The sequence below is a fragment of the Mauremys mutica genome, chromosome 12 (assembly GCF_020497125.1).
Source record: "Mauremys mutica isolate MM-2020 ecotype Southern chromosome 12, ASM2049712v1, whole genome shotgun sequence".
NCBI lineage: Eukaryota > Metazoa > Chordata > Testudines > Geoemydidae > Mauremys > Mauremys mutica.
The window spans coordinates 63,641,873-63,667,954 of NC_059083.1; the positions used below are offsets into that span (position 1 = coordinate 63,641,873).

The following is a 26,082-nucleotide window of genomic DNA, read 5'->3' on the forward strand; positions in this document are numbered from 1 at the left end:
TTAAAGTGCCGTTGACGCCCGAAGCTCTTTGAGTGGCTGAAGAGATCCTGACGCTCCCGGTGCCGCTCTCACCGGCTCCTGTGGTACCCCAGTCTCAGGCAAAACCTTTGTTGGGACCTGTGCGTCTGTCCCCACCTCAGCGGTACCGATCCCCATCAAGAGGGACATCCCACCAGCATTTGCCTGCCTGAAGCCGTCCTGCCTCAGGACTGGAGAGGCAGGCTCAGCAGAGCCCTCTTCAGTCCCCGCACCCAGGGCACCGATCGAGGGACTCGAGGCATACCTCGCTGGTAGATTGGCACAGACCCTTTGAGGCATGTGCCACCCGGCAAGAACTCCGGGACCAGCCCCGACCATCTCCAAGGGCCCGGGACCAATCGGACACCAGAGACCGCCGATCGCTAGGCTGTCATCACCTGTCTCCAAGAAGGAGGTCGCCCTACTCAGGACGATCCTCCCGGCAACCGGCCCATAGTAGCTTCCGGTCCCGTTCCACGTCCTGGTACTGGTCGAGTGGCATGAGGCATCGATTGCCGGATATCTGACGCAGATCTGCCGAACGCCATCGGTCCCCAAGAGCCCTCCAAGACAGTCTCGCTTGGACAGCTCAATTTCGGGATGCAGTGATCAGCACTGGTTGGACAAGAGCCACTGCCCTCCCCGATCCTGGTAATCAGGGACCGACCACTCCACTGGTAGATCTGGCTCGGAGTGAGGTTCCCTGCCTGTGGGACAAGCCCTGGTACCAGCAGTACTGTCTACATTATCAGCATCAAAACCTGTCCCATGGCTCCAAGTGCAGTAGGTTGCGCCATGGTATCCGTGGAACCCTTGGGGGTTCACCCAGCCTTCCCAGGCTGCCTGATAGGTGTCAGAAGCCTCGGAGAGGCCAGTGACCTCGGTATCCTGTCCCTTCCGGTGCTCAAGGCATTGGAGAGTAAGACCCCAAAGGTCCAGGAGGACCCAGGGGAGCAAGCTGCTGGACCACCAATAGCCGTGGAAGTTCCTGCGGCACTGGCATCATCCTTGTCGTCACTGGATGAGGCTATCACGGGGCCTCCTCACCCGGTTCCTCACGATGACACCAAAGTGCTCCAGGAACTTTTGAAGAGGGTCGCTTCTAACCTGGGCCGTAAGGCAGGGGAATTGGAAGAGCCCTCGGACTCTCTGTTTAATGTTCTCTGCTCCCCGGCTCCTGCTAGGGTGGCTCTACCCTTTCATGAAGAGGTTTCCAAAATCACTAATGCCCTGTGACAGACCCCCTCTTTCCTGGCCCCCATCTCTAAAAGGGCTGAAAGCAAGTACTTCATGCCGACCAAAGGACACGAGTACTTTTACTCCCACCAAGCCCCTAATTCCCTTGTGGTTGAGGCGGTTAACCACAAGGAGAGGCAAGAGCAACCTGGGGCCACCCCCAAAAATAAAGACTCGAGGAGGCTGAATCTCTTTGGACGTAAGTCTTCAGCTGAGAGTGGCCAACCGCCAAGCCCTCCTTGGCTGATATAACTTCAATATGTGGCAAGCCATGGCCAAGTTCGAAGGGTCGCTCCCCGAGGCTTCCAAGAAGGAGTTCCGAGTGATCCTTGATGAAGGCACGACTGTGGCCAGGGTGGCCATCAAGGCAGCGTCAGCTGCTGCTGCTGCTGCTGCTCACACTACGGCTCTTGGCTCCTCCTCTCTGAGTTGTCCACCGAGGCCCAGCAGTCATTGCAGGACCTGCCCTTCGACGGCGGGGCCCTATTTGTGGAGCAAACAGACAGCAAGTTGCATGGCCTCAAGGACTGTCACACCACCCTGAAAACCCTGGGTGTCTACATCCCAGCCCCAGCGTGTAAGCAGTTCAAATCGTAGCAGCCTCAGGGCCAGGGGAGCCAGCCTTAGCAGGACCAGTCCCATAAACAGGCCAAGGGTAACTAGCGCCAGCCGAGCCACCTGCCTCCACCCGGTCGGGCTCGACCCATAATAAGCAGGGGCCAAATGGTCGTTTTGAGGGTGCACCTGCGGGCAACCTACCAGACTATTCCCCGAACCCATCTTACCCAGTGTTCTCTGGTTGCCTTTCCTCCTGGTGTGGGAGGGTTCTCAGCACATTGGAACGGGGTTATACCATCCAGTTCCTTTCTAGCTCCCCTTCCCACCCGCCTTCCCCGTCCCTCTTCAGGGACCCCTCTCACAAGAGTCTCCTCGTGCAGGCGGTGAAGGGATTACTACAGTTGGGTGTGGTGGAAGAAGTTCCTCTTGAGTAGAGGAACAAGGGGTTCTATTCCTGGTACTTTTTAATCCCAAAAGCCAAGGGCATTCTACAGCCCATCTTGGACCTGCGAGACCTCAACAGGTACCTACAGAAGGTAAAGTTCCGCATGGTCTCTCTGGCTTCTATTATCCCCTCCCTGGATCTGGGAGACTGGGGGAGGGATAGCTCAGTGGTTTGAGAATTGGCCTGCTAAACTCAGTGTTGTGAGTTCAATCCCTGAGGGGGCCACTTAGGGATCTGGGGCAAAAATTAGTAGTTGGTCCTGCTAGTGAAGGCAGGAGGCTGGACTCGATGACCTTTCAGGATCCCTTTCAATTCTATGAGATATAGATATAGATGCATACTTCTACATAGCCATCTTTCAAGGATACAGATACTTCCTCCAGTTTATGGTGAGGCCCCACCACTACCAGTTTAAGGTTCCCCCCCACCAAGTATATGTCGGTGGTGGCAGCTTACCTCAGGTGCTGGGGTATCCAAGTCTACCCATACCTGCTCATAAAGGGAAGCTCCAGGTCTCAAGTCTGAAGGGATGTTGCGGTGCTTCAAGCCGCTCTCTGGCCCTACTAGTGAACAACAAAAAGTAGACTTTAGTGCCAGTGCAGAGGATAAAGTTAATCAGAGCGGTCCTTGACTCTACCTGCGCCAGTGCGTTCCTGCCACTGGAAAGGTTTCACACAATGGCGAACCTCATCGCTGAAGTCTCCGCGTTCCCTCTGACTACAGCCAGGGTCTGCTGGGCCACATGGCAGCGTGCACTTATGCGGTCCGCCATGCTAGGCTCCAGATGCGGCCCCTGCAACAATGGCTGGGGATGGTCTATTTCCAGTCCCGAGATCCCCTGGAGAAGATCATTACCATTCCCCAGGCAATACTTACCTTGCTGAGATGGTGGAACAACCAACTGCAGGACAGTCCTGGAAGGGGTATCCCTTTCTTGTATTGGAACTAGACTCCAGTTAGGCTTAATTCAGCACTGGTCATGGCCCCATCCCACTGTGGCTATTTGCTTTACGGCTTCTCTGAGGAAGTACATGCTACACTTGTTCTACAGAAGTAATTATGCTACTAGTGTTCCTACAGCTCCAGTGTTGCTGGGCCGGTGCCCTGGGAGCCCACCCAAAACATCTAAGACTCCTGGAGCCATAATTGAGCTATCTGTGAGGGAGTACTCCCACTCAGAACTAGCCAAATTGATCCATGCTTTTCACATGTTTTAGCAGTGTTGTGTTGGTTGAAGACAAAGAGCAGACTCATGTGGGTCTCCCTCCTTTTTTCAGATAGGGCATCATAATTTTCAGGTGGGTGAAGCAGATTATCTGTTGTTGACAGAAGGACTGTACAGCGGACTTGTCCTAACAAGCAGTAATTGTGTAATTAGGGGCTTTTAATCTAGTAAAGGAATCCCAATTCAGTCTTAGTCTTCAGTTTGTTGACAGTTAATGTCATCCTCATTGAATGAAATCTATCAATAATCCTTTGTTTTTCAAGCTATTTGCAAGTTGTGGTGGTGTACTGAAGCTCTATTGTTTGTATCTGTGAAATACAAGCTGTAAAGTCTGTAACAGGTCAGAAATTATCATTCAAAAGAAAATAGAATGCTCATCTTCTGAATCCTTGTCTCAGCAAATAGCCAAGTTTATTATCCTAGCTGTATCAATCTGAAATCGTTGGTTCAGTTTGAAGGGGACAAGGCTTTATTTTATTATGCTTGGGATTGCGTCAAATGTGACTTTTGGTCCCTGGGGGTGCTGGTGTTTGTGATCAAGCCCTGTGTTGTTTTCCACCCAAATGTTATGCCTAGTGTTTGGTGTTAGTGATTTTAGTGTGCAGGAGGGGTAATTGTTTATATGAAAATGATGTTTCTGTGGATTGTTCTGTAACAACTTGTGCAAAAGAATCCTTCTTGTGTTGCAAGCTGGATGATGATTGATTGAATTTAAAGGTTTTTCATGCTAAGCAGGGAGACCCTCTTCTCTTCCCCAGTTTGCATCCTGCTTCTAACCAAGGAGGAAGGCATCCTCAGTGGCCGCTGTTTTGATGAGCCTTTTCCCAGTGTGCTAGAGAGAAGCATGCTGCCACAGACCACACAAAACAATGTGTTGGCAGCACCTGACAATTGTGCACCTGATCTGAGAGGCCGGGGCTCACACAAGGAGGTGGCACAGGACCTTGGCTCTGGCAAGGGCAAAGTTAGCTCTACTGAACTATATAAATGGGACTGTACAAAGCGGCTCATTTTCAGGCTCCTAAGTCCTTCTTGTAGAAGTAGGAAGCAGTGGAGGGAGAATCAGAAAAAGAGAATAGAAGATGGTTCCCTTTCAGAATATAGCTTGTGTCTGTATGCCAGCTAGGAGACCTAAACTTTCTGCCCTTTCTTCTTTAGTGGAAGTAGAACTCATATGATGCTTGCTATCCATCACTCTGAATACGCAGTTTGGATGACAGTTGATGTGCTTCGTCATGCAGTGTGTCTTGTCTCTTTAGATTGGAAGCCATTTAGGACACAAGCTCAGGGACAGCTCTATGTTTTTTTGCCGCCCCAAGCACGGCAGTCAGGCAGCCTTCGGTGGCGTTTCTGCAGGAGGTCTGCCCCGGTTATGCAGATTCGGTGGCAGTTCTGCGGGAGGTCCACCAGTCCCATGCCTTCAACATACCCACCGCCAAATTACCGCCGAAACTGGGGGACTGGCAAACCTCCCGCAGAATCGCCGCCCTCACAAGGACTGGCAGGCTGCCCCCCACGGCTTGCCGCCCCAGGCACGCGCTTGCTACGCTGGTGCCTGGAGCCGCCCCTGCACAAGCTGGTTTGAAGGTTTCTATCACCACCAGAATACAAATTATAAATATGTAATAATTTACTTTTGCTCAAAGTTTACATTCATCCATAGGGATTGCTGCATCTAATGCACAGAATAAAACAAGTAAGAAATTACTCTAATTACCTCTACTAGGATACTCTGTTTGTGGTTTGAACTAAATATGAGATACAATAAAGCTTGTATAGTACTGAGTTAAAAGTTTGTTATGTCTAGTTTAATACTTGACCTTGCCTGAATAAAATAAAATACTTCTGATTGAAAAATGTGGAGGGAAAGGAAGGGCAAATCTGTCACAAATGAAATATAATTAATCGTTTGTATAAAAAAGAAATAAGTACATGTATAAAACCATTACAGTTAAACATCTACACTAAAGATGATTGAAAGCACAAATGACCAGCCCAAAAATCCAGATGCTTTCACTATGATTACACTGGAGAATTATTTTAGCTCTTTTGCCAAGAACTATTATGTGTTGGATAAAAGTTTAATTATACTGTAGTTTCAGCTTTTGCTGTACATTCATTATTGCATTAGTCAAAAGCTTGCTATATATAAATTAAATCTGACAGCATTTCTAAATGTTTGAAAACATCTATGCCCTGCCATAATTCCCATGTGATCATTTTTAAGTTGTAACTGTCTTCTTATTGTTGGTGGTTGTGTTTCATTCTAATTGCTGTACTCCAATGGGTTTCTGCCATGAAATCTTCCAGTGAGAGCTGTGTGTAAGTATCTGGGGGGAAGAAAACTCCAAATTATATCTAAGTAATTTCAAGAAATTAGCAGTGTGAGAGACTGCAGTCTGAAAAGTGTATGTTATATACCTGTGTTTTATCAACTCTTCGTTTTGCCTAATAGGTGTTAAGGCAAGCCCTAAAAATTTGCTAAACTTGAGTTTGTGGTGAAAAGTGAACTAGGAACATGCATAACTTCTAGCTAAAGAAGCTGAAAGAAAGGATAAAGATTATTATTTAGGAGGTTCTGCATTCCCATCTGCATTTATAGAAGAAAGGGAAGGGAGGTTGAAAGTTGAGAGCAATTTACCAACATAGGTAAAATAATGTGGTAAAACTGACAAACAAGTACATTTTTAGTGTGAGGAGATTGGTTTGAACCAATATTGATTTGGGGCTTTTTACATAAATTCATTTTAAACACTGGAGTTGCAGAATTTTTGTACAAGCTGTAGTTCCAAAAAAAAATGTGGAAAACAGCCCCAGAAACAAAACCATTGTGAATCATTTAGAGAGGATGACTGCTTGCTAAAGAGGCTTTTGTTTGGAAGCTGATCTGAAGAATTTTGCAATTTGTCCCTTGAAATGTGTCTAATTTTAAATTAAATCCTGTCCAATTTTCAGCTAGAACCAGGATAAATAAACATATATTTGAAACTAGTATTTCTTACAACTGTTACATTTCTTGGGACTGCTGGGACTCATTTTTTCTAGGACTATATTGTGGCTTCAGAAAAAGAAATTGCATAAAACAGCTCATTCAACTTTTGAGTATCTATGTAAAATAATTAAAGGGCAACTTGTTATTGTGTATCCTTATGTTGGGATGTCTGATAGACACCTTTCCTCTGGCTGAAACAACCCTACAACTACTTCTTTGAGAGGCTCTGCATATTCCTACTTATGAGATATTGCACCAGTTTGTGGTGCCTTGTGGTAGAACCTTCTCCCAGCAGTGTCTGCTAGAGTGCTCTCACACCCTCAACCCCTCCCCTCCATGTGATTGCCATTTTGAGGGCAAGGCTATAAAGGAGCAGAGTGCCCTCACCACCTCAGTTCCTTCCCATTACATGCCACAAATGAATACGAACCTCTTTCGTCTCCCTGGAGCTTCTTCTTTCTAACTAGTGTTCACTGTTAGTTTAGTCAGCTATTTAGTGATACTTTTTTGGTTCCATGTTATGGCAGAATTGAAAAATCAGAGACAGCCAGGATTTAAGAGGTGTGCTTCCTGCCTGTCTTTCTTTCCGGCATCCAATGACCACATGTGGTGCTTCAGGTGCCTGGGAGAACATCATTCACCATCTGGGTGTTAGATCTGCCAGACCTTTACTCCCAGAGCCCTATGGATAGGGAGAGTTGCCTGTAGCTCATTCTCCTCCTGAAGGAAGCCCTGCAGACCAGACCCCCAGACAGTACTCAGATCCAAGATCAAAAAGGCCAGTTTCAGCCCCTATGGCCCCTAACAAAAAGGATCTGAGTTCCAGGGGTTCCAAGAGGCCACATCCCTGATCAGTACTGAATCCATCCCCTGTAGTTCCCTCAGCTAAGCCTCTGAGGCACCACGTGACCAAACAGAGGACCACATGGTTGGATAACACTGCCCTGGTTCTGAAGGAGAGGTCGAGAAACAGTTCGGCCCCATTCGCTGGTGTCATACCTCGTACTTCACAGCTTTCCAACCCCAGCAGAACTCCTGCAGTTGCAGGACTGGGATCAACTTCAACCTCCACTTCCAGATCTAGGAAGATGGACTTAATTGCGTCGGAACTGGTGTCGGTGGTGCTGATTGTGTCAGCACCAAAAAGAGGCATAAGGACAAAGCAGCCACTGTTAGCAGTGCTGGTTCCTATGCATCAGAACTTTTGTATCCTTTTGATTCAGACAAGGGTGCTATGGCCCCAAAGTGAAGACTAGTTCTGCACTTAGCATCAATAGTGAGGGAGCAGCAAAGAATCCTGTGGCACCTTATAGACTAACAGACGTTTTGCAGCATGAGCTTTCGTGGGTGAATACCCACTTCTTCGGATGCAAGTGGTGGAAATTACTAATAGTGAGGGAGATAGACTTGAGTGTGGCACCAGATATGACAATGTCTCAATCCTTGGATCCATTGCCAGTTCATGTTTTGGCTTCCATGTTGGTTCTGACTCCTTCCTCAGTTCCAGAGAGATCTATCACCTCTCAGTGCGACTGTGTTTATCAGAGCTGAGTGTGAAACACAAGGATACTGGGAGCCACCTCAGAAATTTTTCAACTATCCTCTGCATGGATGGTAATGTCTCATCTACTAAGGACCCAGCATCCCAGAGACTTTTGGATCTAACTCTTCCAGATCCACCAGTGTTACAGGCAATGATGCCTGAAGTTTTGTCCAAGGAAGATGATGAAGTGGGCTCTCACCTATTATTTGCATAGAACTAAGACATTTAATAAATCATTTCAACTGTTTGTATTTCATGCAAAGAACTACATGGGTTACTTGGTTTCTTTCCATCCTGTTTTTCAAACTATGTATTACTGAATGCTACTGCTAACAAAAGTTTCTGTACCTGCTGCAATTTGATCACATTCCACTAGAGATATAGCTACTTCCCTCATCAGTCTTTAGCATGTGCCAGTCACTGAAATTTACAGAGCTGCATCCAGGACTTCAGTGCATACCTTCACTAAGCACCATGGTCTAGATTTGGCCTCAAGGGCAAACATTGGTTTTGGCAAGGCAGTGCTACATCTCTGCTCAGCTGGGATTCTGTTCCTGCCTCTGGGTTAGTTTTTAGCACTGCTTATTTGTCTGTCCTATAAGTGGGAATATGCAGAGCCACTCAAAGAAGAAATGAAGGTTACTTTCCTGTAACCAAAGTTTTTCGAGATGACTTTGCATATTCACGAGATGACTCTTCCCCCTCTGTCACAGTCCTTGTTTGTTCCATGTCTCTGGCTTTGCGGTGGAAGGAACTGAGGAGGTGAGGGTGCTCTGCCCCTTTTATAGACTCACCCTCAAAAAGTCAATGACTCAGAGGGGAAGGAAGGGAAGGGGGTGCATGAGAGTGCTCTCGCTGATGCTGATAGAAGCAGATTCTACCATAATAGACCACAAGATCCCATAAGTGTGACTATACAGAGCCATCTTGAACTCCAGTTACAGGTAAGTAACCCTCATTTTTGTAATGAAGTTTATTATTTTAGCTATAATAATTGGCATAAAAACCAGAAAGAAATTCTGGTGCGTTTACCATGAGAAACATTATATGAGATATGAAGGTTATTCTTTTTTCTTGCTCATCTTCTTTTCCACCTAACAGATGAGTTACAGAAACCTGAAACTTTGAAAGCACTGAGAAATATTTTGTTACTTTATTCTTTTATTTAGGGAATGTGTAGCTGTCATGGAATGCCCTAGTTTTCATCTTTTACCCAAACATCCCCGAAGTTTGGGAAAGTTCAGATCTAAGCTTTGTAGCTCAGATCCACCTTCCACCTGAATCTGTTCCAGAATTTTTGAAAAGTACTGAATATCTGTTTAGATTCATAAGGATACTGTCCAAACAAAAATTCAAAATTTTATCTACTGGTGTTTTTCTTACAGTTGTGTCCAAATTCAAGCTGTTCTTTCTGTTACCTCTAGAAGAAATGCTTCATTGCATCGAAGTTGTTATTACAGTTTCATAGATGCAACAGTGTTTTACGGACATGTAAGAAGATAGAAGAGTCTTTGGCTTGATCCTGCCTTCAGTTGTGTTCCACATTGATTCAGAATTCTGTTCATGCCCAAGAAATTGTAGGATCAGGACCCAAATAAGCATTGCCCAATGAAGGGAGGGCATGGAGGGAACCAACACAAGATAACTTTTTATTTAATCCTTTCCTATGTTCTATTTTTTGGGGTTGTTTATGGTTTTTAGCTTGATTGCTGCCTATTTGCCAATGTATTGTGTAACACCTGCTCAGATGCATGTTGTTAAATATGGGGATAGTTAATCTTATTGTACGTAACACTTTCAATCCTCACCAGCTTGCTCATTTTTTAACGTTTGTCCATTTTTCGTGTTGCCCCAGCCCTATGTGCTGTTTTTATTTTTATTTTTTTTAAATATCAGCAGCCCAGCACTTTTAAGTGACCTAACACTAGTTAGCTACTATCCCTGTGTCAAGGAGGAAAACAGATTTGTTAACATAATACACTTGTTTCTAAGGTCACGTCTTCTGTCAGGGAATCATTTCCTGCACTTTCCAGGGTGGTAGACTTCATGACATAATAGGTCTCTTCCATTTCTAACTACTATGGCTCTGATCCTGCAACTCGATTTCAGTCTCCATGTGAGTACAGGGGTCTGCCTGTGCAGTTGCAGGATTTTAAGAACATGTTATAAATTGTTATAGTTAGTAAGACCATGATTTTTAAAAGAATGAAAAACACCTTAATAAATTGACAGTTTAATTATAGTAAGTTCTAGGGCCTCCGCAGGATGAGAGCTGTCCTCTTTGCTTCCTAAAGTGTATATGAAGGATGCTCCTCTACACAAACTCCTAGGAGCCTGACATTGTTGAAAAGGTTTATGCATTCAGCACATAATGCTTCTCTATGAACATTTCTACCAGAATGTAAAGAACTGTGCACATAACACTTCTTGCTTTGAAGTTGGTTTCCAAGGCATACCCCTAAATATACCCCTAAATATTTATAATGTAGCATAATTATACTAAATCTACAGTTATGGCAGTTTCACCAGGTAGCATTGTTATTCATAGTCCTTCCAGTTATTTTTTGTAGTGTGATAATATTTAGTCTTAGAAAGACATGCTATGGTGGGGTTAATTTTCATTATACAAGGTTCTGTGTAGGAATTAGTGGTCCTTGGAGGGGGAATTGGGCAAGCAGCAGAAGGATTTTCCTTCTGACTATAGTTCATTCTTGAGGCAGAGTTATTCTTTGGGAACTGGTCATTGGTTTTGGGCAGATATTCCTGAAAGAATGGATTGCATGCATGCTGTTTGACCACCTCTGTTCCAGGACTGGTGTACATGTGTAAATAAAACAAATTACTCTTAGACTGTACCCACACTCTGTTATTGATTTCTCCTCTGCTGAGAAATCAACTACAAGGCCTTGAATCTTCTATTTCTCTGGTGTCAGATCAGGAGACTGGTGTCAGAAGAAGGGGCAACAATGCTGAATAATATTTCTCATAAAAATAAGAAGATCCCAGACTAAAACTTAATTAACTGAAAGTTAGCTGCTGCAGTAAATCAAACTTACATAGGTTTCATTGTTTTTCCTCAATATTAAAAATAAGGATGTGACCAGTCAATATCATTTATATTAATATTCTGTTATCCTTACAGTTTATAAATTCACAGATATGAAATTTGAACTTTCACATTCAAATAATAACCTTCACTCTGACCTATAAGGCAAAATTATGACGTTCTACATCACCAGTTGGGTGTGTGTGCGTGTATAATACTTTAGTTTCTGTAGCACTTTTGTATAAGTGTTACATCACTCACTGAAAGCAAACATTGCCACAGTAAGTAAAGTTTTTGTCTGGGATCAATTAATTACACCAAAAACTAATCATTTTCATTGTGTAGGAGGTCCAGATTGCTGTAGCATGGGGAAATTTACTTTACAAAATGAAAGCATATAAATTAAATATTGTATTGCAGACAACTCAACATCCTTGTAAGCTTTCAGGCATTTGGAATTGGCTTCTGGTTCATAAAAGTACTCATGGAGTGGGGGAGAGTTCCCACAGCTCAACAAAATATGGCCAAAGCTGCATAACAAAGGGGCTTTAACTCTCTGAATAATGCTTTCTCTAGGCAACTTGGTAGGTCTGGCATAAGTAACAACTTTGAACAAGATTTTCATTTCTAATCTCTTTTCCTGTCTCAGTACTGAGCTATATGCAGTGCTTTCAAATCATGCTTACAACAGTGTGACATAGAGAAGCTGCCAAAATCTACAGCCTGTAATCACAACATTGGATTGGTTATGAAGGGAAGCCATACTTTTGAGTTGACCTGGGCAAAGTTGTATATGAACTATTCAACTTGTGTGCTTCGTGGTAAATAATAAATCATGTATCTAATTTTTTGAAGTGAAATTGCCTTTTCAAGGTAAAGTATGTATTTCAAGCTGAATTTAAGCCAAAGAACAATTAGCTGTTTTAAAATATGCTGTCTCCTTTTCATAAAAATGATAGTAAGACTCTCTTGGCCTTTTTCTTATTTGAAAAAGAAGGCTGAGGGGAGAGATGATTGCTCTTTATAAATATATCAGAGGGATAAATATCAGGGAGGGAGAGGAATTATTTAAGCTTAGTACCAATGTGGACACAAGAACAAATGAATATAAACTGTACACTAGGAAGTTTAGACTTGAAATTAGACAAAGATTTCTAACCATTAGAGGAGTGAAGTTCTGGAACAGCCTTCCAAGGGGAGTAGTGGGGGCAAAAGACATATCTGGCTTTAAGACTAAGCTTGATAAATGTATGGAGGGGATGGTATGATGAGAGAGCCTAATTTTGGCAATTAATTGATCTTTGATTATTAGCAGGTAAATATACCCAATGGTCTGTGATGGGATGTTAGATGGGGTGGGATCTGAGTTACTACAGAGAATTCTTTCCTGGGTGCTGGCTGGTGAGTCTTGCCCACATGCTCAGGGTTTAACTGATCGCCATATTTGGGGTTGGGCAGGAATTTTCCTCCAGGGCAGATTGGCAGAGGCCCTGGAGGTTTTTCGCCTTCCTCTGCAGCATGGGGCACGGGTCACTTGCTGGGGGATTCTCTGCACCTTGAGATCTTTAAACCACGATTTGAGGACTTCAATAACTCACACATAGGTTAGGGGTTTGTTCCAGGAGTGGGTGGGTGGGTGAGATTCTGTGGCCTGCATTGTGCAGGAGGTCAGACTAGATGACCGTAATGGTCCCTTCTGACCGTAAGTCTATGAATCTGTGAATCTATGAAAAATGTTGATTGATAATCCTAGGGAAAGTGTACAGGTGTGTATATATGCACCCCACATGTATGGAAGAAAGATCCATGTGAATGATACATTTTATCATTAACATTTGATCACCTTACCTGTTCTCTGCTATTGATCCACTGAGATGTCATAAAACTATTACAATTCAATTATGAGCGGCTATCTACAGGATTTAAATGAGGGGAGCCTGCACTAGTTATCCTCATTTATAAGCATTATCACTAATTTTGAGCTAGATCCTGTAACTGTTACTTTTTTGTGTAAGAATAATTGCCAGGGCAATTCAGCATAGATGATTATTTGGATTTGTACTAACAACAAGGAGTCCTTGTGGCATCTTAGAGACTAACAAATTTATTTAGGCATAAGCTTTCATTGGCTAGAACCCACTTCATCAGATGAATGAAGTGAAAAATACAGGAGCAGGTATAAATACATGAAAGGACGGGGGTTGCTTTACCAAGTGTGAGGCCGGTCTAATGAGATAAATCAATTAACAGCACGATACCAAGGGAGGAAAAATAACTTTTGAAGTGGTAAGAGTGGCCCATTACAGACAGTTGACAAGAAGGTGTAAGAGTAACAGTAGGGAGAAATTAGTATTGGGGACATTAAGTTTAGGTTTTGTAATGACCCAACCACTCCAAGTCTGGATTTGTACTGTGTTTTTACTAAACTGAAGGATATGTGTCCAGTTGCTGTAATGCAATCTCACAAGGGGGCTTTCTAGTCTAGAAACATCTTAAACAGCGAGAAATAATACGGATTTAAAAATGAAAAAATTATATTATTTAATTGTTCTTAAAAATATATTGATTTTTGAGTAACTTTATTTAGGCCAGATCTTCACAGAAAAACTAGAAGTGTAATTGTCAGGGAGACATAAAGGGGCCAGGGGAAACAGGAGATAGGGACAGATAAAGTGAGAGAGAAAGTCAAGGGAGGGCAGATTACCAAATGGTATGTCAGTCACTCTTATCAAACTGGTGCTGTTGCACTCGCCACAATCAGCATTTTTGATGGCTCAACCTATAAAACTTGCATAGTATCTATCCCCATTATGAGCCTGCTCTTACTCCTGTTGGAGTCAATGGCAAAGCTTCTATTGACCTCAGTAGGAGCTGGAGCTGGCCCCATGCCTCTCATTTTCATGAGCATGACATTGACTCTCAATTTTTTTGGAAACAAAAAACAAAACAAAACCACAAAGGATAAACAGTTTTGTAAGTTGGCTCATATTAATTGTTTCCGAAAATTCAAAAATGGCACTTTTCCTCTAGGTAATTAGCAAATAGGCAAAGGCAGCTAGATTATGGCCAAAATGGAACATCTGGATGTGATTTTTCTACTTTACGCAAAGAATACCTAGAACAATAGAAATACTATACTGCTTTTTAAAACACTGTCTCTAGCTTCTAATACAGATTTAAATTACTGTATAATGTTTAGGTTTCTTGTTTTCTGTATATCCATGGGTAGGATCTTTTATCTGATAAAATTTCAATTATTATTTTGAAAGTAACTCTGCAAAACCAGTAAAATGACAAAAACATTTTAGAACTGTTTGGTCATATTACTTTCTCTCTCAAGCAGGAATTCTATGGGATTTCATTCCTTATCATAAAAATGCACATTTCCCTCTTCATGAAATAAATGAAATTTACATGAAATAGGAGTCTTTGTCATAGACGCTGTATTTTTATACAGTAAGGTGCATCTGAGTATTTTCACATACTGTATGTTTGCAAATGTATTGATAGTGAATATTGTTCCTCCATCCCAATCACTACTTTTACATGGTATTAAAAAGAAAAATTGTAAAAATATATTTAAACAGCTTATAGGCATGCAATCTCAGGTGTCAAACCTAGTTTTTGGTCATTGGGCCTATCTGATACGGGTGTGGTGTTTTTCTTTTTTTTGTTAATAAATATTGACTATATGCCTACGGCACTAGATGGATGGATTTTTTTACTAAATCAAAATAAATAAACCCAAAATGTAATTTCCAAAAAATTCATTTTGAAATGCATCCTCATAAACCATTTTTCAGTATGTTAACCAAAGGGAGCATTGCAACATTGTTAAAATCCCAGTTCCTCATTCCAGTGACCTACTCATAAACAATAGGGTATGTTGTCATGCTGTTTTTTCATTTTCTTTCACAGTTCTTTTCAGCATGTGGGATATTGACACTGACAGGAATCTGTTAAAACTCATTTTCTTGGGTTGGTTGTTGGTGACCTTCTCAGCTGAGAAATTGGCAAGAATGAAAATGCCTTACACCTTGTATAGCTGTTTACACCAAATATGTGTAAAGTACTCCCTAATCAGAATGGTAGTGTTTTACATTCACCCCTGGAGAATCAGACCCTCATCTGCTTCAAACAACAGAATTTCAGAAATTCATGTATAAACGTCCCTAATGGTACATATCAACACTACTGACGATAATGGTGCCTGCCAGTTGTTGATCAAACTGGACTGCTATGCTCCTAACTAGCTTGGTATCTTAATAGGAACAACCTGTGATGAAGTTCCTCTGGAGTTTGAGATAGATAGGAAATTTATTCAAACCATTCCCCAAAAGTTTGACCTGAGGGCAAGACCACCAAGCATGTAAATGAGTCCCCAGAAGAAATTTAGATGTAAAAGCTCTCCTTGACTTATTTTTAAAGCTCGTTTTACAACTGTTCTTGCTTTATTTATTATTTTATTTATTAAGGTGAAATGGAAACCAGTGCAAATGATGTTATGATACTTGCTTCAGAGCTAAACATTATCCTACACAAAGATCATTGCCAAAACTCTAGGACACAATTGGCCTGTTTCTTGCTTTGCATGGGTTAGAAGAGTGGATTAAAACATTTCTTAATAAATACAGTTTTTTACTCCCACTATTGTAAATCAGTTTGCATTTTAAATATTTTTTTCTTGCATTAATTTAAGGGCAAAGAACAATAGGTTTCTTTGGGGTCCTTGTAGATTAACTATCCAGCTCCTCTAAACTCCTCTGCAGTTGCTTCTAAATATCAGTTCTTAGAAAGACCAATAAAGAAGTATAAGTATTGGAAATAAATTACAAAAGTGACCACTTTACTGTATGTCTTCTCTCAGTGTGTCAGGTACCGATAGATGGAAAGGTCTGGCTGCTCTGAAGACTGAGATCAAAAGGAATAATAAACCTTATTTAGTTTAATGGTACCTGAGATTTATGGATCCTGTCCTGTTCATTTTGGAGTTGTCTGTTTTTTAAACCGTAATTCTAGATTTGGCAGGCTGTTTCCTCCACACAGGTCTGCCTGGTGTCTGGTAAAGCATGACTTGGCAACATACTAGGACGACAACATGCAAATGGGTTGGTTTTGTAAGTTAATTTCCATGGTAAAAATGTTGAATTAAAATTATCTGGTTAAGAAATGCTAATTTAAAACAGGGATGCTTGACATTCAGCTGTGGCCCAAAGAGTCATAACATGAAGCTTATGGCCTTTGTAGTCTGTAAACGTATGTGCACCACTTCTTCCCATTGAATGGAATGTTGACTTGAGCAAGTGTGATCATGTCAGCAGCTTGTGGCTTTCTGACAGAGGGTACAGGCCAGAAGAGATTCTTCTTTAGCTCTGAGTTTGAGAGCAGAAGTTACTGGGCTCTTTCTCAACGAATAACCATGAGTTCTCATGTGCAATCCATGCTATGTGAAATAGTTGATAGTTTTCAAGTCCGATTGTTACGTTATCTTCGCACTGCAGATGCAGAGTTAGGACAAAGTTGGTGAACTCAAACATCTACTTATATTAATCTATGAAGCGAGGTACAATTGTGAGCAGACAGTATGGCTGTATGCATTTATTTTGGTAATATATGCATATGTGTAGCCCTCTTGGTAGGTTGCTACTGCAGGCTTCTGAGTCAGACCAATGGCCTGTTGCTTAGTGTAGTATCCCTTCTCCTTAGTAGACATACGCCATACAGGGTCTGAGCCTTGAGCCTCAGATTAATTCCATCCATTGGTTGCATTCATGAAAAGATAAGCAGCTTCAATATGATTTTTTAATTAAACCTTTAATTTGGTTTCTTGTTTCCTATGTATCTACTCTTGTGTCTGATGAATAAATGTAGTAGAAGTTTAATGTTTGATACATCCCTTTGTATCAAGTTGGTAGACTCAACAGGATTTCCCATCTGTAATTCTAATGATCCTAGATCCTCTCTATAATACTAGTAGTACTGTGTGCTGTAGATATCTAAAATAACAGGACAGTGAAGTTTGTTTTTCATTGCTATGGAGGAGACCTGTAATCAATTTTCAGTCATGCTTCTCAGGCCAGCAGGTCCAGGTTATAACTTGCATGATTGTGTTGCATGGGACTAACTCATGCACTATTGGCAATATGGTTTTGTGTGATTAAGTTGTATCAAGTTCCAACACAATGCAAAGTTGGGCTTGCAAGATAAAGCATCTCCATCTCATAATCAGGATATTTCTGGATAAAACAGGACTAGCAGCAACCCTTAGTCAGGTATTAGGAGTGGTATGGAGGCAGCATACTCACAAGTATGGGCAGGAGGTGATACTTCTGTGCCTCAATAGCCACACCATCACTTCTCCTCAGTTAGTAAGTAGAATTGATGGATTTTGAAGGGAGTCATGTTCAGCCTAAGCTTGCAAAGTTGGTGGATGGGTGGTATAAAGCTGGAGAAAAGGTAGGACATGCTTAAGGATTTCCTTAAGGGAGAACTGCAGCCATATCAGGATTTCATGTGATGTGTAATACTATGGTGCTGTTATTGTGATGCACTTATAGAAGAACCAGTTAATAAAATAGCTTCACTATTGCTTCCTCTGTTAAGTGGAAGATAGCCTTACTAATACTACATGTAGGAGTGGTTCCAGTGCTGATGTAATTACTGACATATCTCTTTGGTACCGGTAATATTGCTTCATTGTGATGTCTCCTGTCCTTACAGAATGGTGATCATGTGCTACCTAGGAAGCGAGTAATAGGGAAACTGCTGACAGGTTAAAGAGGAGATAGGAGTTGTAGAGAAGAGACTCCAAGAAAGAACAAATATTCTGTAAAGTTTAAATTGTATTTCTGATTCTTTGAATGCACCATTCACTGTAGACATGGTTTTGGATTGTATTCCTTTTCACACAGTCTGAAATAGATTAGCTCTGCCACTGCTCTTGCAGTGCAGTGATACCAAGTGACTGACTGTCTATTGTGTGTTGCTGTCTGTGTATTTGGGCTCATGTATCATAGGCTGAAATGATTTTTCTAATGGAAGGAAAGAAGAAACTTTGAGGGAGTTGGAAAAGGAAGGAGTAGCATGGAAATAAAGAGGAAGGATGTGAGAGAAATAAGTATGTAGAGTGAAAGGCACAAATGTGATGGATGATAGAATATTATGAGATAGTTATGGGGGTGAGAATTGGATGAGGGAGAGGACACAGGTAGCAGGAAAGGGGTAGATGTAAACTTGTTGAAGTCAGTGAGATGGGAGAAGGAAGTGAGGTTGATGGATGAGTAAAGTTAGGTTAGAGGGAAAGGGTAAATTGTGGGGACTAGAGAGCCTAAAGGTAGAAATAGTGAATAAATGAAAAAAGTGAGATTGTAAAGGAAAGCAACAATGAGTAGGTCAACAGGACAACTATGGGAGGAATAGGTGGAGTATATGAGAAGGATTAGGAACTGAAATAAAGATTTGGCTCAGGTGGAGGAGCATAACGGGAAAAAGGAATAGAAAACAGTAGCTGAGCAGGGTTAAGGAGGGGTCATTCAGCCCAAGGATCAGGAAGAATTTTAAAGGGCCAGGATGTAAACTGTTCCTAAAGCAAATCTTTCTGGCACAACTCATACATTTTCATGTATAAGGCCTTCAACCTGTCAAGGCCCAAACTTATGGGATCAGTGTGAAACAAGGAACTCAACAATAATAGTGTCAGAAGATGCGAGGAACTATGCTGGAATATTTTTAAACTATCTTTTTCTGTAATCTTGTTTTAATGATTTAAATAATTTGTAATAAAAAAGGGAGATTAAATTATATTTGCATAGAAGGGAGATAAACTTGGACCTTCAATGTTGGGACAACTGAGTGATAGTCACATGTCTGTGACATTTTGTTGTGAATACTTGCCACAGAAGCACTATAGAATAGTCCTTTGTCTTCAGTGCTGTAGGAGAGCAAATACAATATGGAAACAACGCATTGTGCATAAGTATGGCATGATTAAAATAATGCCTATCCTTATTCTGAAGAAGAAAAGTTTTAAAACCGTCTTGTTTTTCTTGGTTCTCTTGTAGTTAGAGAACATGGGAAAAGTAACAGTTTGAGGGTTTGCTTAGCATTTGTATTTTTCACAGTGCAGAATTTAGTGTAGATTTCAGAAGGGGGTTATATTTTCAAATATCTCAAAAGAGTAAATGTTTTATGCAACTAAAATCACAAAGGGATGTTGAATTGGGAGACAAAGATATTTTGTGCAAGGCAAGCAATGAGTCTTCTTTTTTGAAAAGTTTCTATCTTGGAGCTTTCACTAGTCAGTCCTTTTATTCAGTGCGGTTCTGTACCTTGCTCATTAACTCTTGAAAAAATTTTCAAACTCATAAATTGTCGGGGGAAAAAAGAGTAAAAGCTTTACTAATGAAAGGGGATTAATTTTTGGAGAAGGATAAGTTTAAAATTATCCCATCCATGCGGCATGTATAACACAAAAACTGTAAAAGGCATTTTATGATCATCTTCAATATTTATTGCAGATAAGCAAAAGAGTGAGAAACCTTAGGAAAATCTGGTTTTGTTTATCTATGTGATGGACAGTGGTGGAAAAAGTAAACCCAACAGTAAAAATGTGTAGATTAAAATTAAATCCATATGTTTTAGTCTGTAAAAACAGACAACTATAAATTACATCAGCATATCCTGTTACTTTTGTTGTTCTTTAAGATGACTTCATGTGAATTAGACTCAACGGTAGAATAATGAGATGTGTTGGAACATATTGAAGGGTATTAGGTCTACACATGCATAAACATATTTATATCTGTGCATGTGTACTGTATAATGTATAGTATGTGCATGGGGGGCTGACAGGGGGTGTATATCAGTTATGTTACATTTTAATTCTCCTTCATCCGCCAATCTTTTAATTTATAATTCAGACCAGTTTGATACGTTCAAAAGATACTGATGTTTTATCTTTCTTTTCAATGGAAGAGGTAACATTTGTATTCTGTTTGAAGATGATTTAGGCCTGGTCTAGACCTAAAACTTAGGTTGACCTAGCTATATCGCTCAAGGGTGTGAAGAATTCTGCCAATGTAGCTACCACCTCTTTACTACAGTGATGAGAAAAACTTCTTCCATTGCTATGGTAAGTGTCTACTGTATGGCGACACAGTGGGGTAGCTGCAATGCTGCAGCTGTGTCGTTATAGAGCTTTTAGTATAGACGTAGTCTTAGTATCTTTCATTAGGTGATTGTGCTAACACAATCTTTCATTTAGTATCATTTAGTAGTATCTTTCATTAAGAAAATTACACAGTGATGTAAGAGGCTACTCTTTATTGCAAACAATGTTAGTTGTGATTTTCTGTTTTGAAGATTGAGACGTGGGAAATCTATCAGCAGTAGATGACGGCTTGTTACTTATTAGAGATTTAAGCACCAAATTCTGCTCCTAAGTGTACTCAGTGGGATCTGTTTTCTCCCTGAGGGTTAAATTTGGATCTTTTGTATATTTTAAACCAGATGGAGGCAGAGTCTTTTGCTTTCTGCCTTACAGTGCTTGCACATTAGTAATGTCATAGAATCATAGACGTATAAGGCTGGAAGGGACCTTAAGAAGTCATCAAGTCCAGCCCACTGCACTGAGGCAGGACCAACTAAATCTAGTCTATTCCTAACAGGTGTTGTCTAAATTGTTCTTAAAAACCTCCAATGATGGGGATTCCACAGCCTCTCCTGGAAGCTTATTCCAGAGTTTAACTACTCTTATAGTTAGAAAGTTTTTCCTAATATCTAACAAAAATCTCCCTTGCTGCAGATTAAGCCCATTACTTTCTGTCATATGAACACGCTTAGAAGAGAATGCCAGATATTACATTAAGTACATGGAATTTTCTTGTAAGAGACAAGTTCAGTCCTAGAGTCAACAGTGTTGTGCCCTCTTGCACCACCGCTGAATGTGACTGATTTAAATCCATTGGGAACAGATCTTAATTTACAATAAAAATACTCTGCAATTCTGTAGTCTGCTCATACACTTGTGGCCTGGCAAAGGTGCATCAACAGTTGTAGTAGTAATCCATTATTTAAAAAATCATAAACTCTCCAAATACAGAAAAGTGAGATGAGATCCTAAAGCTTAATCTTGTCTGTGAAAATCCCTGCTAAAACTTTGCTGTCTTTGAGCCCATCTTAAGGATTCTCACTAGGAGCCCTGAAATCCCCACAGTTGCTATACATTTTGTTTATTATGCTATTGGTGTTTTGCTTCATGTAGTTCCTCAGATCTCAAAATAGAAGTACTGATTACTGTTCTGTTTTGATGTGATGTTCCTATTTTTTCACCTCTTTCAAGGAGGAGTCTGTTCCCTCGGCCCAGGTAACCCTGCCCACAGAGGGATGAGGCTTCCAGTATCCCTGCCAAATATCCATGACTGCCGTCTTCCCTTATGCCTGTTTTGACATGCCCCACTGTCTCCCCAACAACCCCTGGTGGCCCCATGACACTGCACCCCATATTCTTCACAGTGATATTATTATGATATGATTGACATAATTATAATGTATTTTATGCAGGATGGGTCATGTGAGATGTCACTGGAAAATTTATGATTTGCTGAATATGATTATCCTATTTGTATGCATGTATCATTTTTGTATCTGAAGTTATGAATATTGACTATGTAACTGTATTTCAAATGTAGTTACCCTGGTTAACACCCACTAGACAAGATGCTTTCAGTCTAGATAATGGCTGACTTAGAACAATGCTTACTCAGCTCTTGTCCCCTTACGCCCCTACTCTACTTGTGCTACATTGATGATAGCTTCATCATCTGGACCCATGGGAAAGAGGCCCTTGAGGAATTCCACCAAGATTTCAATGATTTCTATCCTACCATCAATCTCAGCCTGGACCATTCCACCCAAGAGACCAACTTCCTAGACACTACAGTGCTAATAAGCGATGGTCACATAAACACCACCCTATACCGGAAACCTACTGACCACTATACTTACCTACATGCCTCCAGCTTTCATCCAGACCACATCACACAATCCATTGTCTAATCAATCCAGCTAAGCTAAGATACAGCCGCATTTGCTCCAATCCCTTAGACAGAGCAAACACCTACAGAATCTCTATGAAGCGTTCTTAAAACTGCAATACCCATCTGGTGAAGTGAAGAAACAGATTGACAGAGCCAGAAGGGTACTGAGAAGTCACCTACTACAAGACAGGCCCAACAAAGAAAGTAACAGAACTCCACTAGCCATCACGTACTGCCCCCAACTAAAACCTCTCCAGCTCATCATCAAGGATCTATAACCTATCCTGAAGGATGATCCCTCACTCTCACAGACCTTGGGAGACAGGCCAGTCCTTGCCTACAGACAGCCCCCCAATCTGAAGCAAATACTCACCAGCAAATACGTACCACACAACAAAAACGTCAATCCAGGAACCAAAACCTGCTACAAACCCCCGTGCCAACTCTGTCCACATATCTATTCAAGGGACACCATCATAGGACCTAACCACATCAGCCACACCATCTGGGGCTCGTTCACCTGCCCATCTACCAATGTGATATATGCCATCATGTGCCCCTCTGCCATGTACATTAGCCAAACCGGACAGTCTTTACACAAAAGAATAAATGGACACACATCTGTCATCAGGAATCATAACTTTCAAAAACCAGTAGGAGAACACTTCAGTCTCTCTGGTCACTCAATAACAGACCTCAAAGTGGCAATTCTTCAACAAAAAAACATCAAAATCAGACTCCAATGTGAAGCTGAAGAACTGGAATTAATTTGCACACTAGATACCATCAGATTAGGCCTGAATAAAGACTGGGAGTGGTTGTATCATTACAAAACCTAAACTTAATTTCCCCAATACTAATTTCCTCCTACTGTTACTCACACCTTCTTGTCAACTGTCTGTAATGGGCCACTCTCTTACCACTTCAAAAGTTATTTTTCCTCCCTTGGTATCCTGCTGTTAATTGATTTCTCATTAGACCAACCTCACACTTGGTAAAGGCAACCCCCATCCTTTCAGGTATTTATACCTGCTCCTGTATTTTTCGCTTCACGCATCTGATGAAGTGGGTTCTAGCCCACAAAAGCTTATGCCTAAATAAATTTGTTAGTCTCTAAAGTACCACAAGGTTGTTTTTGCTGATACAGACTAACACAGGCTTCCACTCTGAAACCTGTCAGTCTAGATAGTGGGTGGGGAAGGGCCTATTCAGAGCAATGGGCCATTAGGAAAAAACAATAGGCATTAGGAGAAGCGTATCTCCCACCTGGTGAGCGTTCCTGTGAACACTCCAAACAGCCTGTGAGTGATGGCTGCTATGACTCTACAAGGACATGTGATGAGACCACATGTCTCTAGACTTCATCTTGGGAAGTCAGTATCTTTCCACAGACCAATCTGGGAACCAAGCTTTGGGAACAAAGGGTTCCCGCCCTATGCAAAAGCTATATAAGGCAGGGAGTGACATCATCTGGTGTTCTTCTCTTCCCACACAAGAAGACTCCTGGAAATACCTGAGGAACAAAGACTGAACTAGGTAAGTGCTGGACCCAGGCTAAAGGGATTTTAGCCTGTGAATGAAACACCTTGGGATTCCAAGCTGTAAAGCCAAGAGCATCTTGCCTCTTAAGAATCTGCAGCGTGCTTGTATCATTTCTTAGGGTGAGAATCTGCTATTCATAACCAATCTATTTAGTATATTAAGCTTAGTTTGCATTTTTAGCTAGGTAATCTGCTTTCATCTGTTTGCTATCACTTATAATCACTTAAAATCTATCTTTTGTAGTTAATAAACTTGTTTTTGCTTTATCTAAACCAGTTGGAGTGAAGTGTATGGGAATCATAACTCAGGGGCAAAAGGCTGTTGCATATTCCTCTCCACATTGAGGGAGGGGGCAAATTTTATAAGCTTACACTGTGCAGTTCCCTATGCAGCACAAGACTGTATAATTTTGGGTTTATACTCCAGAAGAGGTGCATGCTTGAGGAGCTAGGAGTTGCCTTCCCATTCAGGGGCTGGTCAGAGAGCCTGCTTGTAACTGCAGCTGGGTGTGTCCCTACCTGTATGTATGCTGTTGAAAGTGCAGGCTGGAGGGCTTTGTAGCTTGTTACAGCAGTACAGTGTGAGAAGAAGCCCAGGCTGGTGGATCGGGGGCTCAGTGGTACCCAAGTTCCAGGTGGCACCCTGGGGTGAACCTGTCACACCCCCTACTAGCTCTGTGACTCCCATGCTCAACACTACCATTGCCCTTGAACATACTACCCACTCTGCTCCATTTTGAGTGGTTGTTGGAGGGAAAAGGGAATTTGTTGTGGAGAGAAGAGTGGGTGAGAGCACTTGGGCGGCAAGGCCCAGGAATTAAGGTTTGTCTGGTTGCTAGTGATGCCTTAGCTGGTGGTTTCCTAGATTTTTAATGTTCATATTAAAAGGAGGGGGGTGGGGAAAGGTGCACAGTCTAAACTCCAAGTTAACAAAGTTGTTTCTGAGGATTTTATATGTGCATATATATTGTATAGAAATACATGGAGGGTGTATATGTAATATGCTTAAGTAAAATATATTTATTCTATCAGCAAGGGAAGACCAATATTTTTGAATAATGGATGTCTTTTCTGACACATGACAGCAAGTTCAAGGGCTTGGATGATCAATCCTCTAGGATTTGGGAGTTAAAACTCTGTATGAAGTTTCATAAATCTCTTTGCTATTTTCGTCATTTTTGGCCATGTTTTCAAGTAGTGAATACTTGCATATTTTTCTCAATTCTAACTAGTGTTTTACAGAATTAAATTTCTCCTTCGCCGCCATTCACAGGGGTTTTCCAGATTTCCTTAGGATTTATATGTAACTTGATGTGCTGTCCTTCTAATGAGTAGTCTCACATGTTTAGAGACATCTTTCCATCTCTCTTTTGACTCAGATTTAATACAGGCCAAAGGTCTTTAATCAAATGGTAACTAAGGGTTGGCCCAGTTTTGTGTGTGTCTGTGTCTGCAGTAATATACTGCACTTCGGGAGATGTGATGGAGAGGACTGAACTCAGTTCAGAGGAGGTGTGATCATGCTATTAGGCATACCAATTTGTCTACAATGACTCAAGTCATGATCTTTTCTAGCCTAGACTTTTAACAATACTGACACTGACTTTTCATGAAGCCATTCTTCCTACCTTCTTGAGCAGTAGTAGTAAATAGCTGAGTAGTATGCAAGCTGAACATAGTAGAAGTATAACTCCCTTAATTGCTGCCTAATGTTCTGGCAGAGTGAGACATAATCTCTTGATTAATGTGGCAAAAAGTATACAGACTCCACTAAAAAGTCAGTATTCACTAATTATTACTGTGCAGTGGCTACTGAAGAATTAATATTTCAGATATAACTGATAATGTTTGGTTAAATAATGAGTTTTTAATGATATATAAATGAAAACACAATAGATAACTAGATTCCATTTACACTTAACAATATTATCAATAATAAAAGCAACACTTTCGAAAACTTTGCAGGTGCCATTAGGCCCCATTTTTGATGGCCTGCATATTGTTTTATGAGATAGTGGAATAACTCAACAAGAAAAAAATCAATTGTAATCAGCAAGGTCTTTGCTCAAGAGTTAATGTTTCTGATCAAATAAAATAAGTTAATGTTATCAGAATGTAAGTAGACAAACTCTTCAGTGTGGAGTTCAGGGCCAGTCCTATAACATCTGGTGTGGAGCCAAACTTTCCTAAAACATTGTGTTTTATTCTTCTGTCTCCTCAAACAGCTACCACTTGTCAATCTTCCCCTGAATACCTGGACACAGGACATGGTGCAACAAGCTGAAGTCAATCCATTCTGCGTCTAGAACCGTTCAGTGTCCTTGCACCCAGTCACATTATTCTTGTCATCTTTTAGCCTCGAAGCAACTGACCCAGTGGTCCTTTGCCAGAAAGGACAAATTATGTCTTTAAATATACATCATCATTAAGGCAAAGATTTTG

At 41.4% G+C, this 26,082-nt stretch overlaps 1 protein-coding gene and 2 long non-coding RNA genes across 6 annotated transcripts in view; 2 read left to right on the top strand and 1 right to left on the bottom strand.

Annotated features, from left to right (window-relative positions):
• Positions 1-26,082, top strand: part of B3GNTL1 (UDP-GlcNAc:betaGal beta-1,3-N-acetylglucosaminyltransferase like 1) — a 329,218-nt gene that overhangs the window by 166,878 nt on the left and 136,258 nt on the right. The gene's annotated exons all lie outside the window — the stretch shown is intronic.
• Positions 1,453-8,659, bottom strand: LOC123346094. Its single transcript, XR_006572926.1, has 3 exons — positions 8,366-8,659; positions 2,714-2,820; positions 1,453-1,737 (listed from the first exon to the last, which is right to left on the bottom strand). It is a non-coding gene; the product is annotated as an uncharacterized LOC123346094 (long non-coding RNA).
• Positions 17,787-25,998, top strand: LOC123346093. Its single transcript, XR_006572925.1, has 3 exons — positions 17,787-17,891; positions 20,063-20,193; positions 25,866-25,998. It is a non-coding gene; the product is annotated as an uncharacterized LOC123346093 (long non-coding RNA).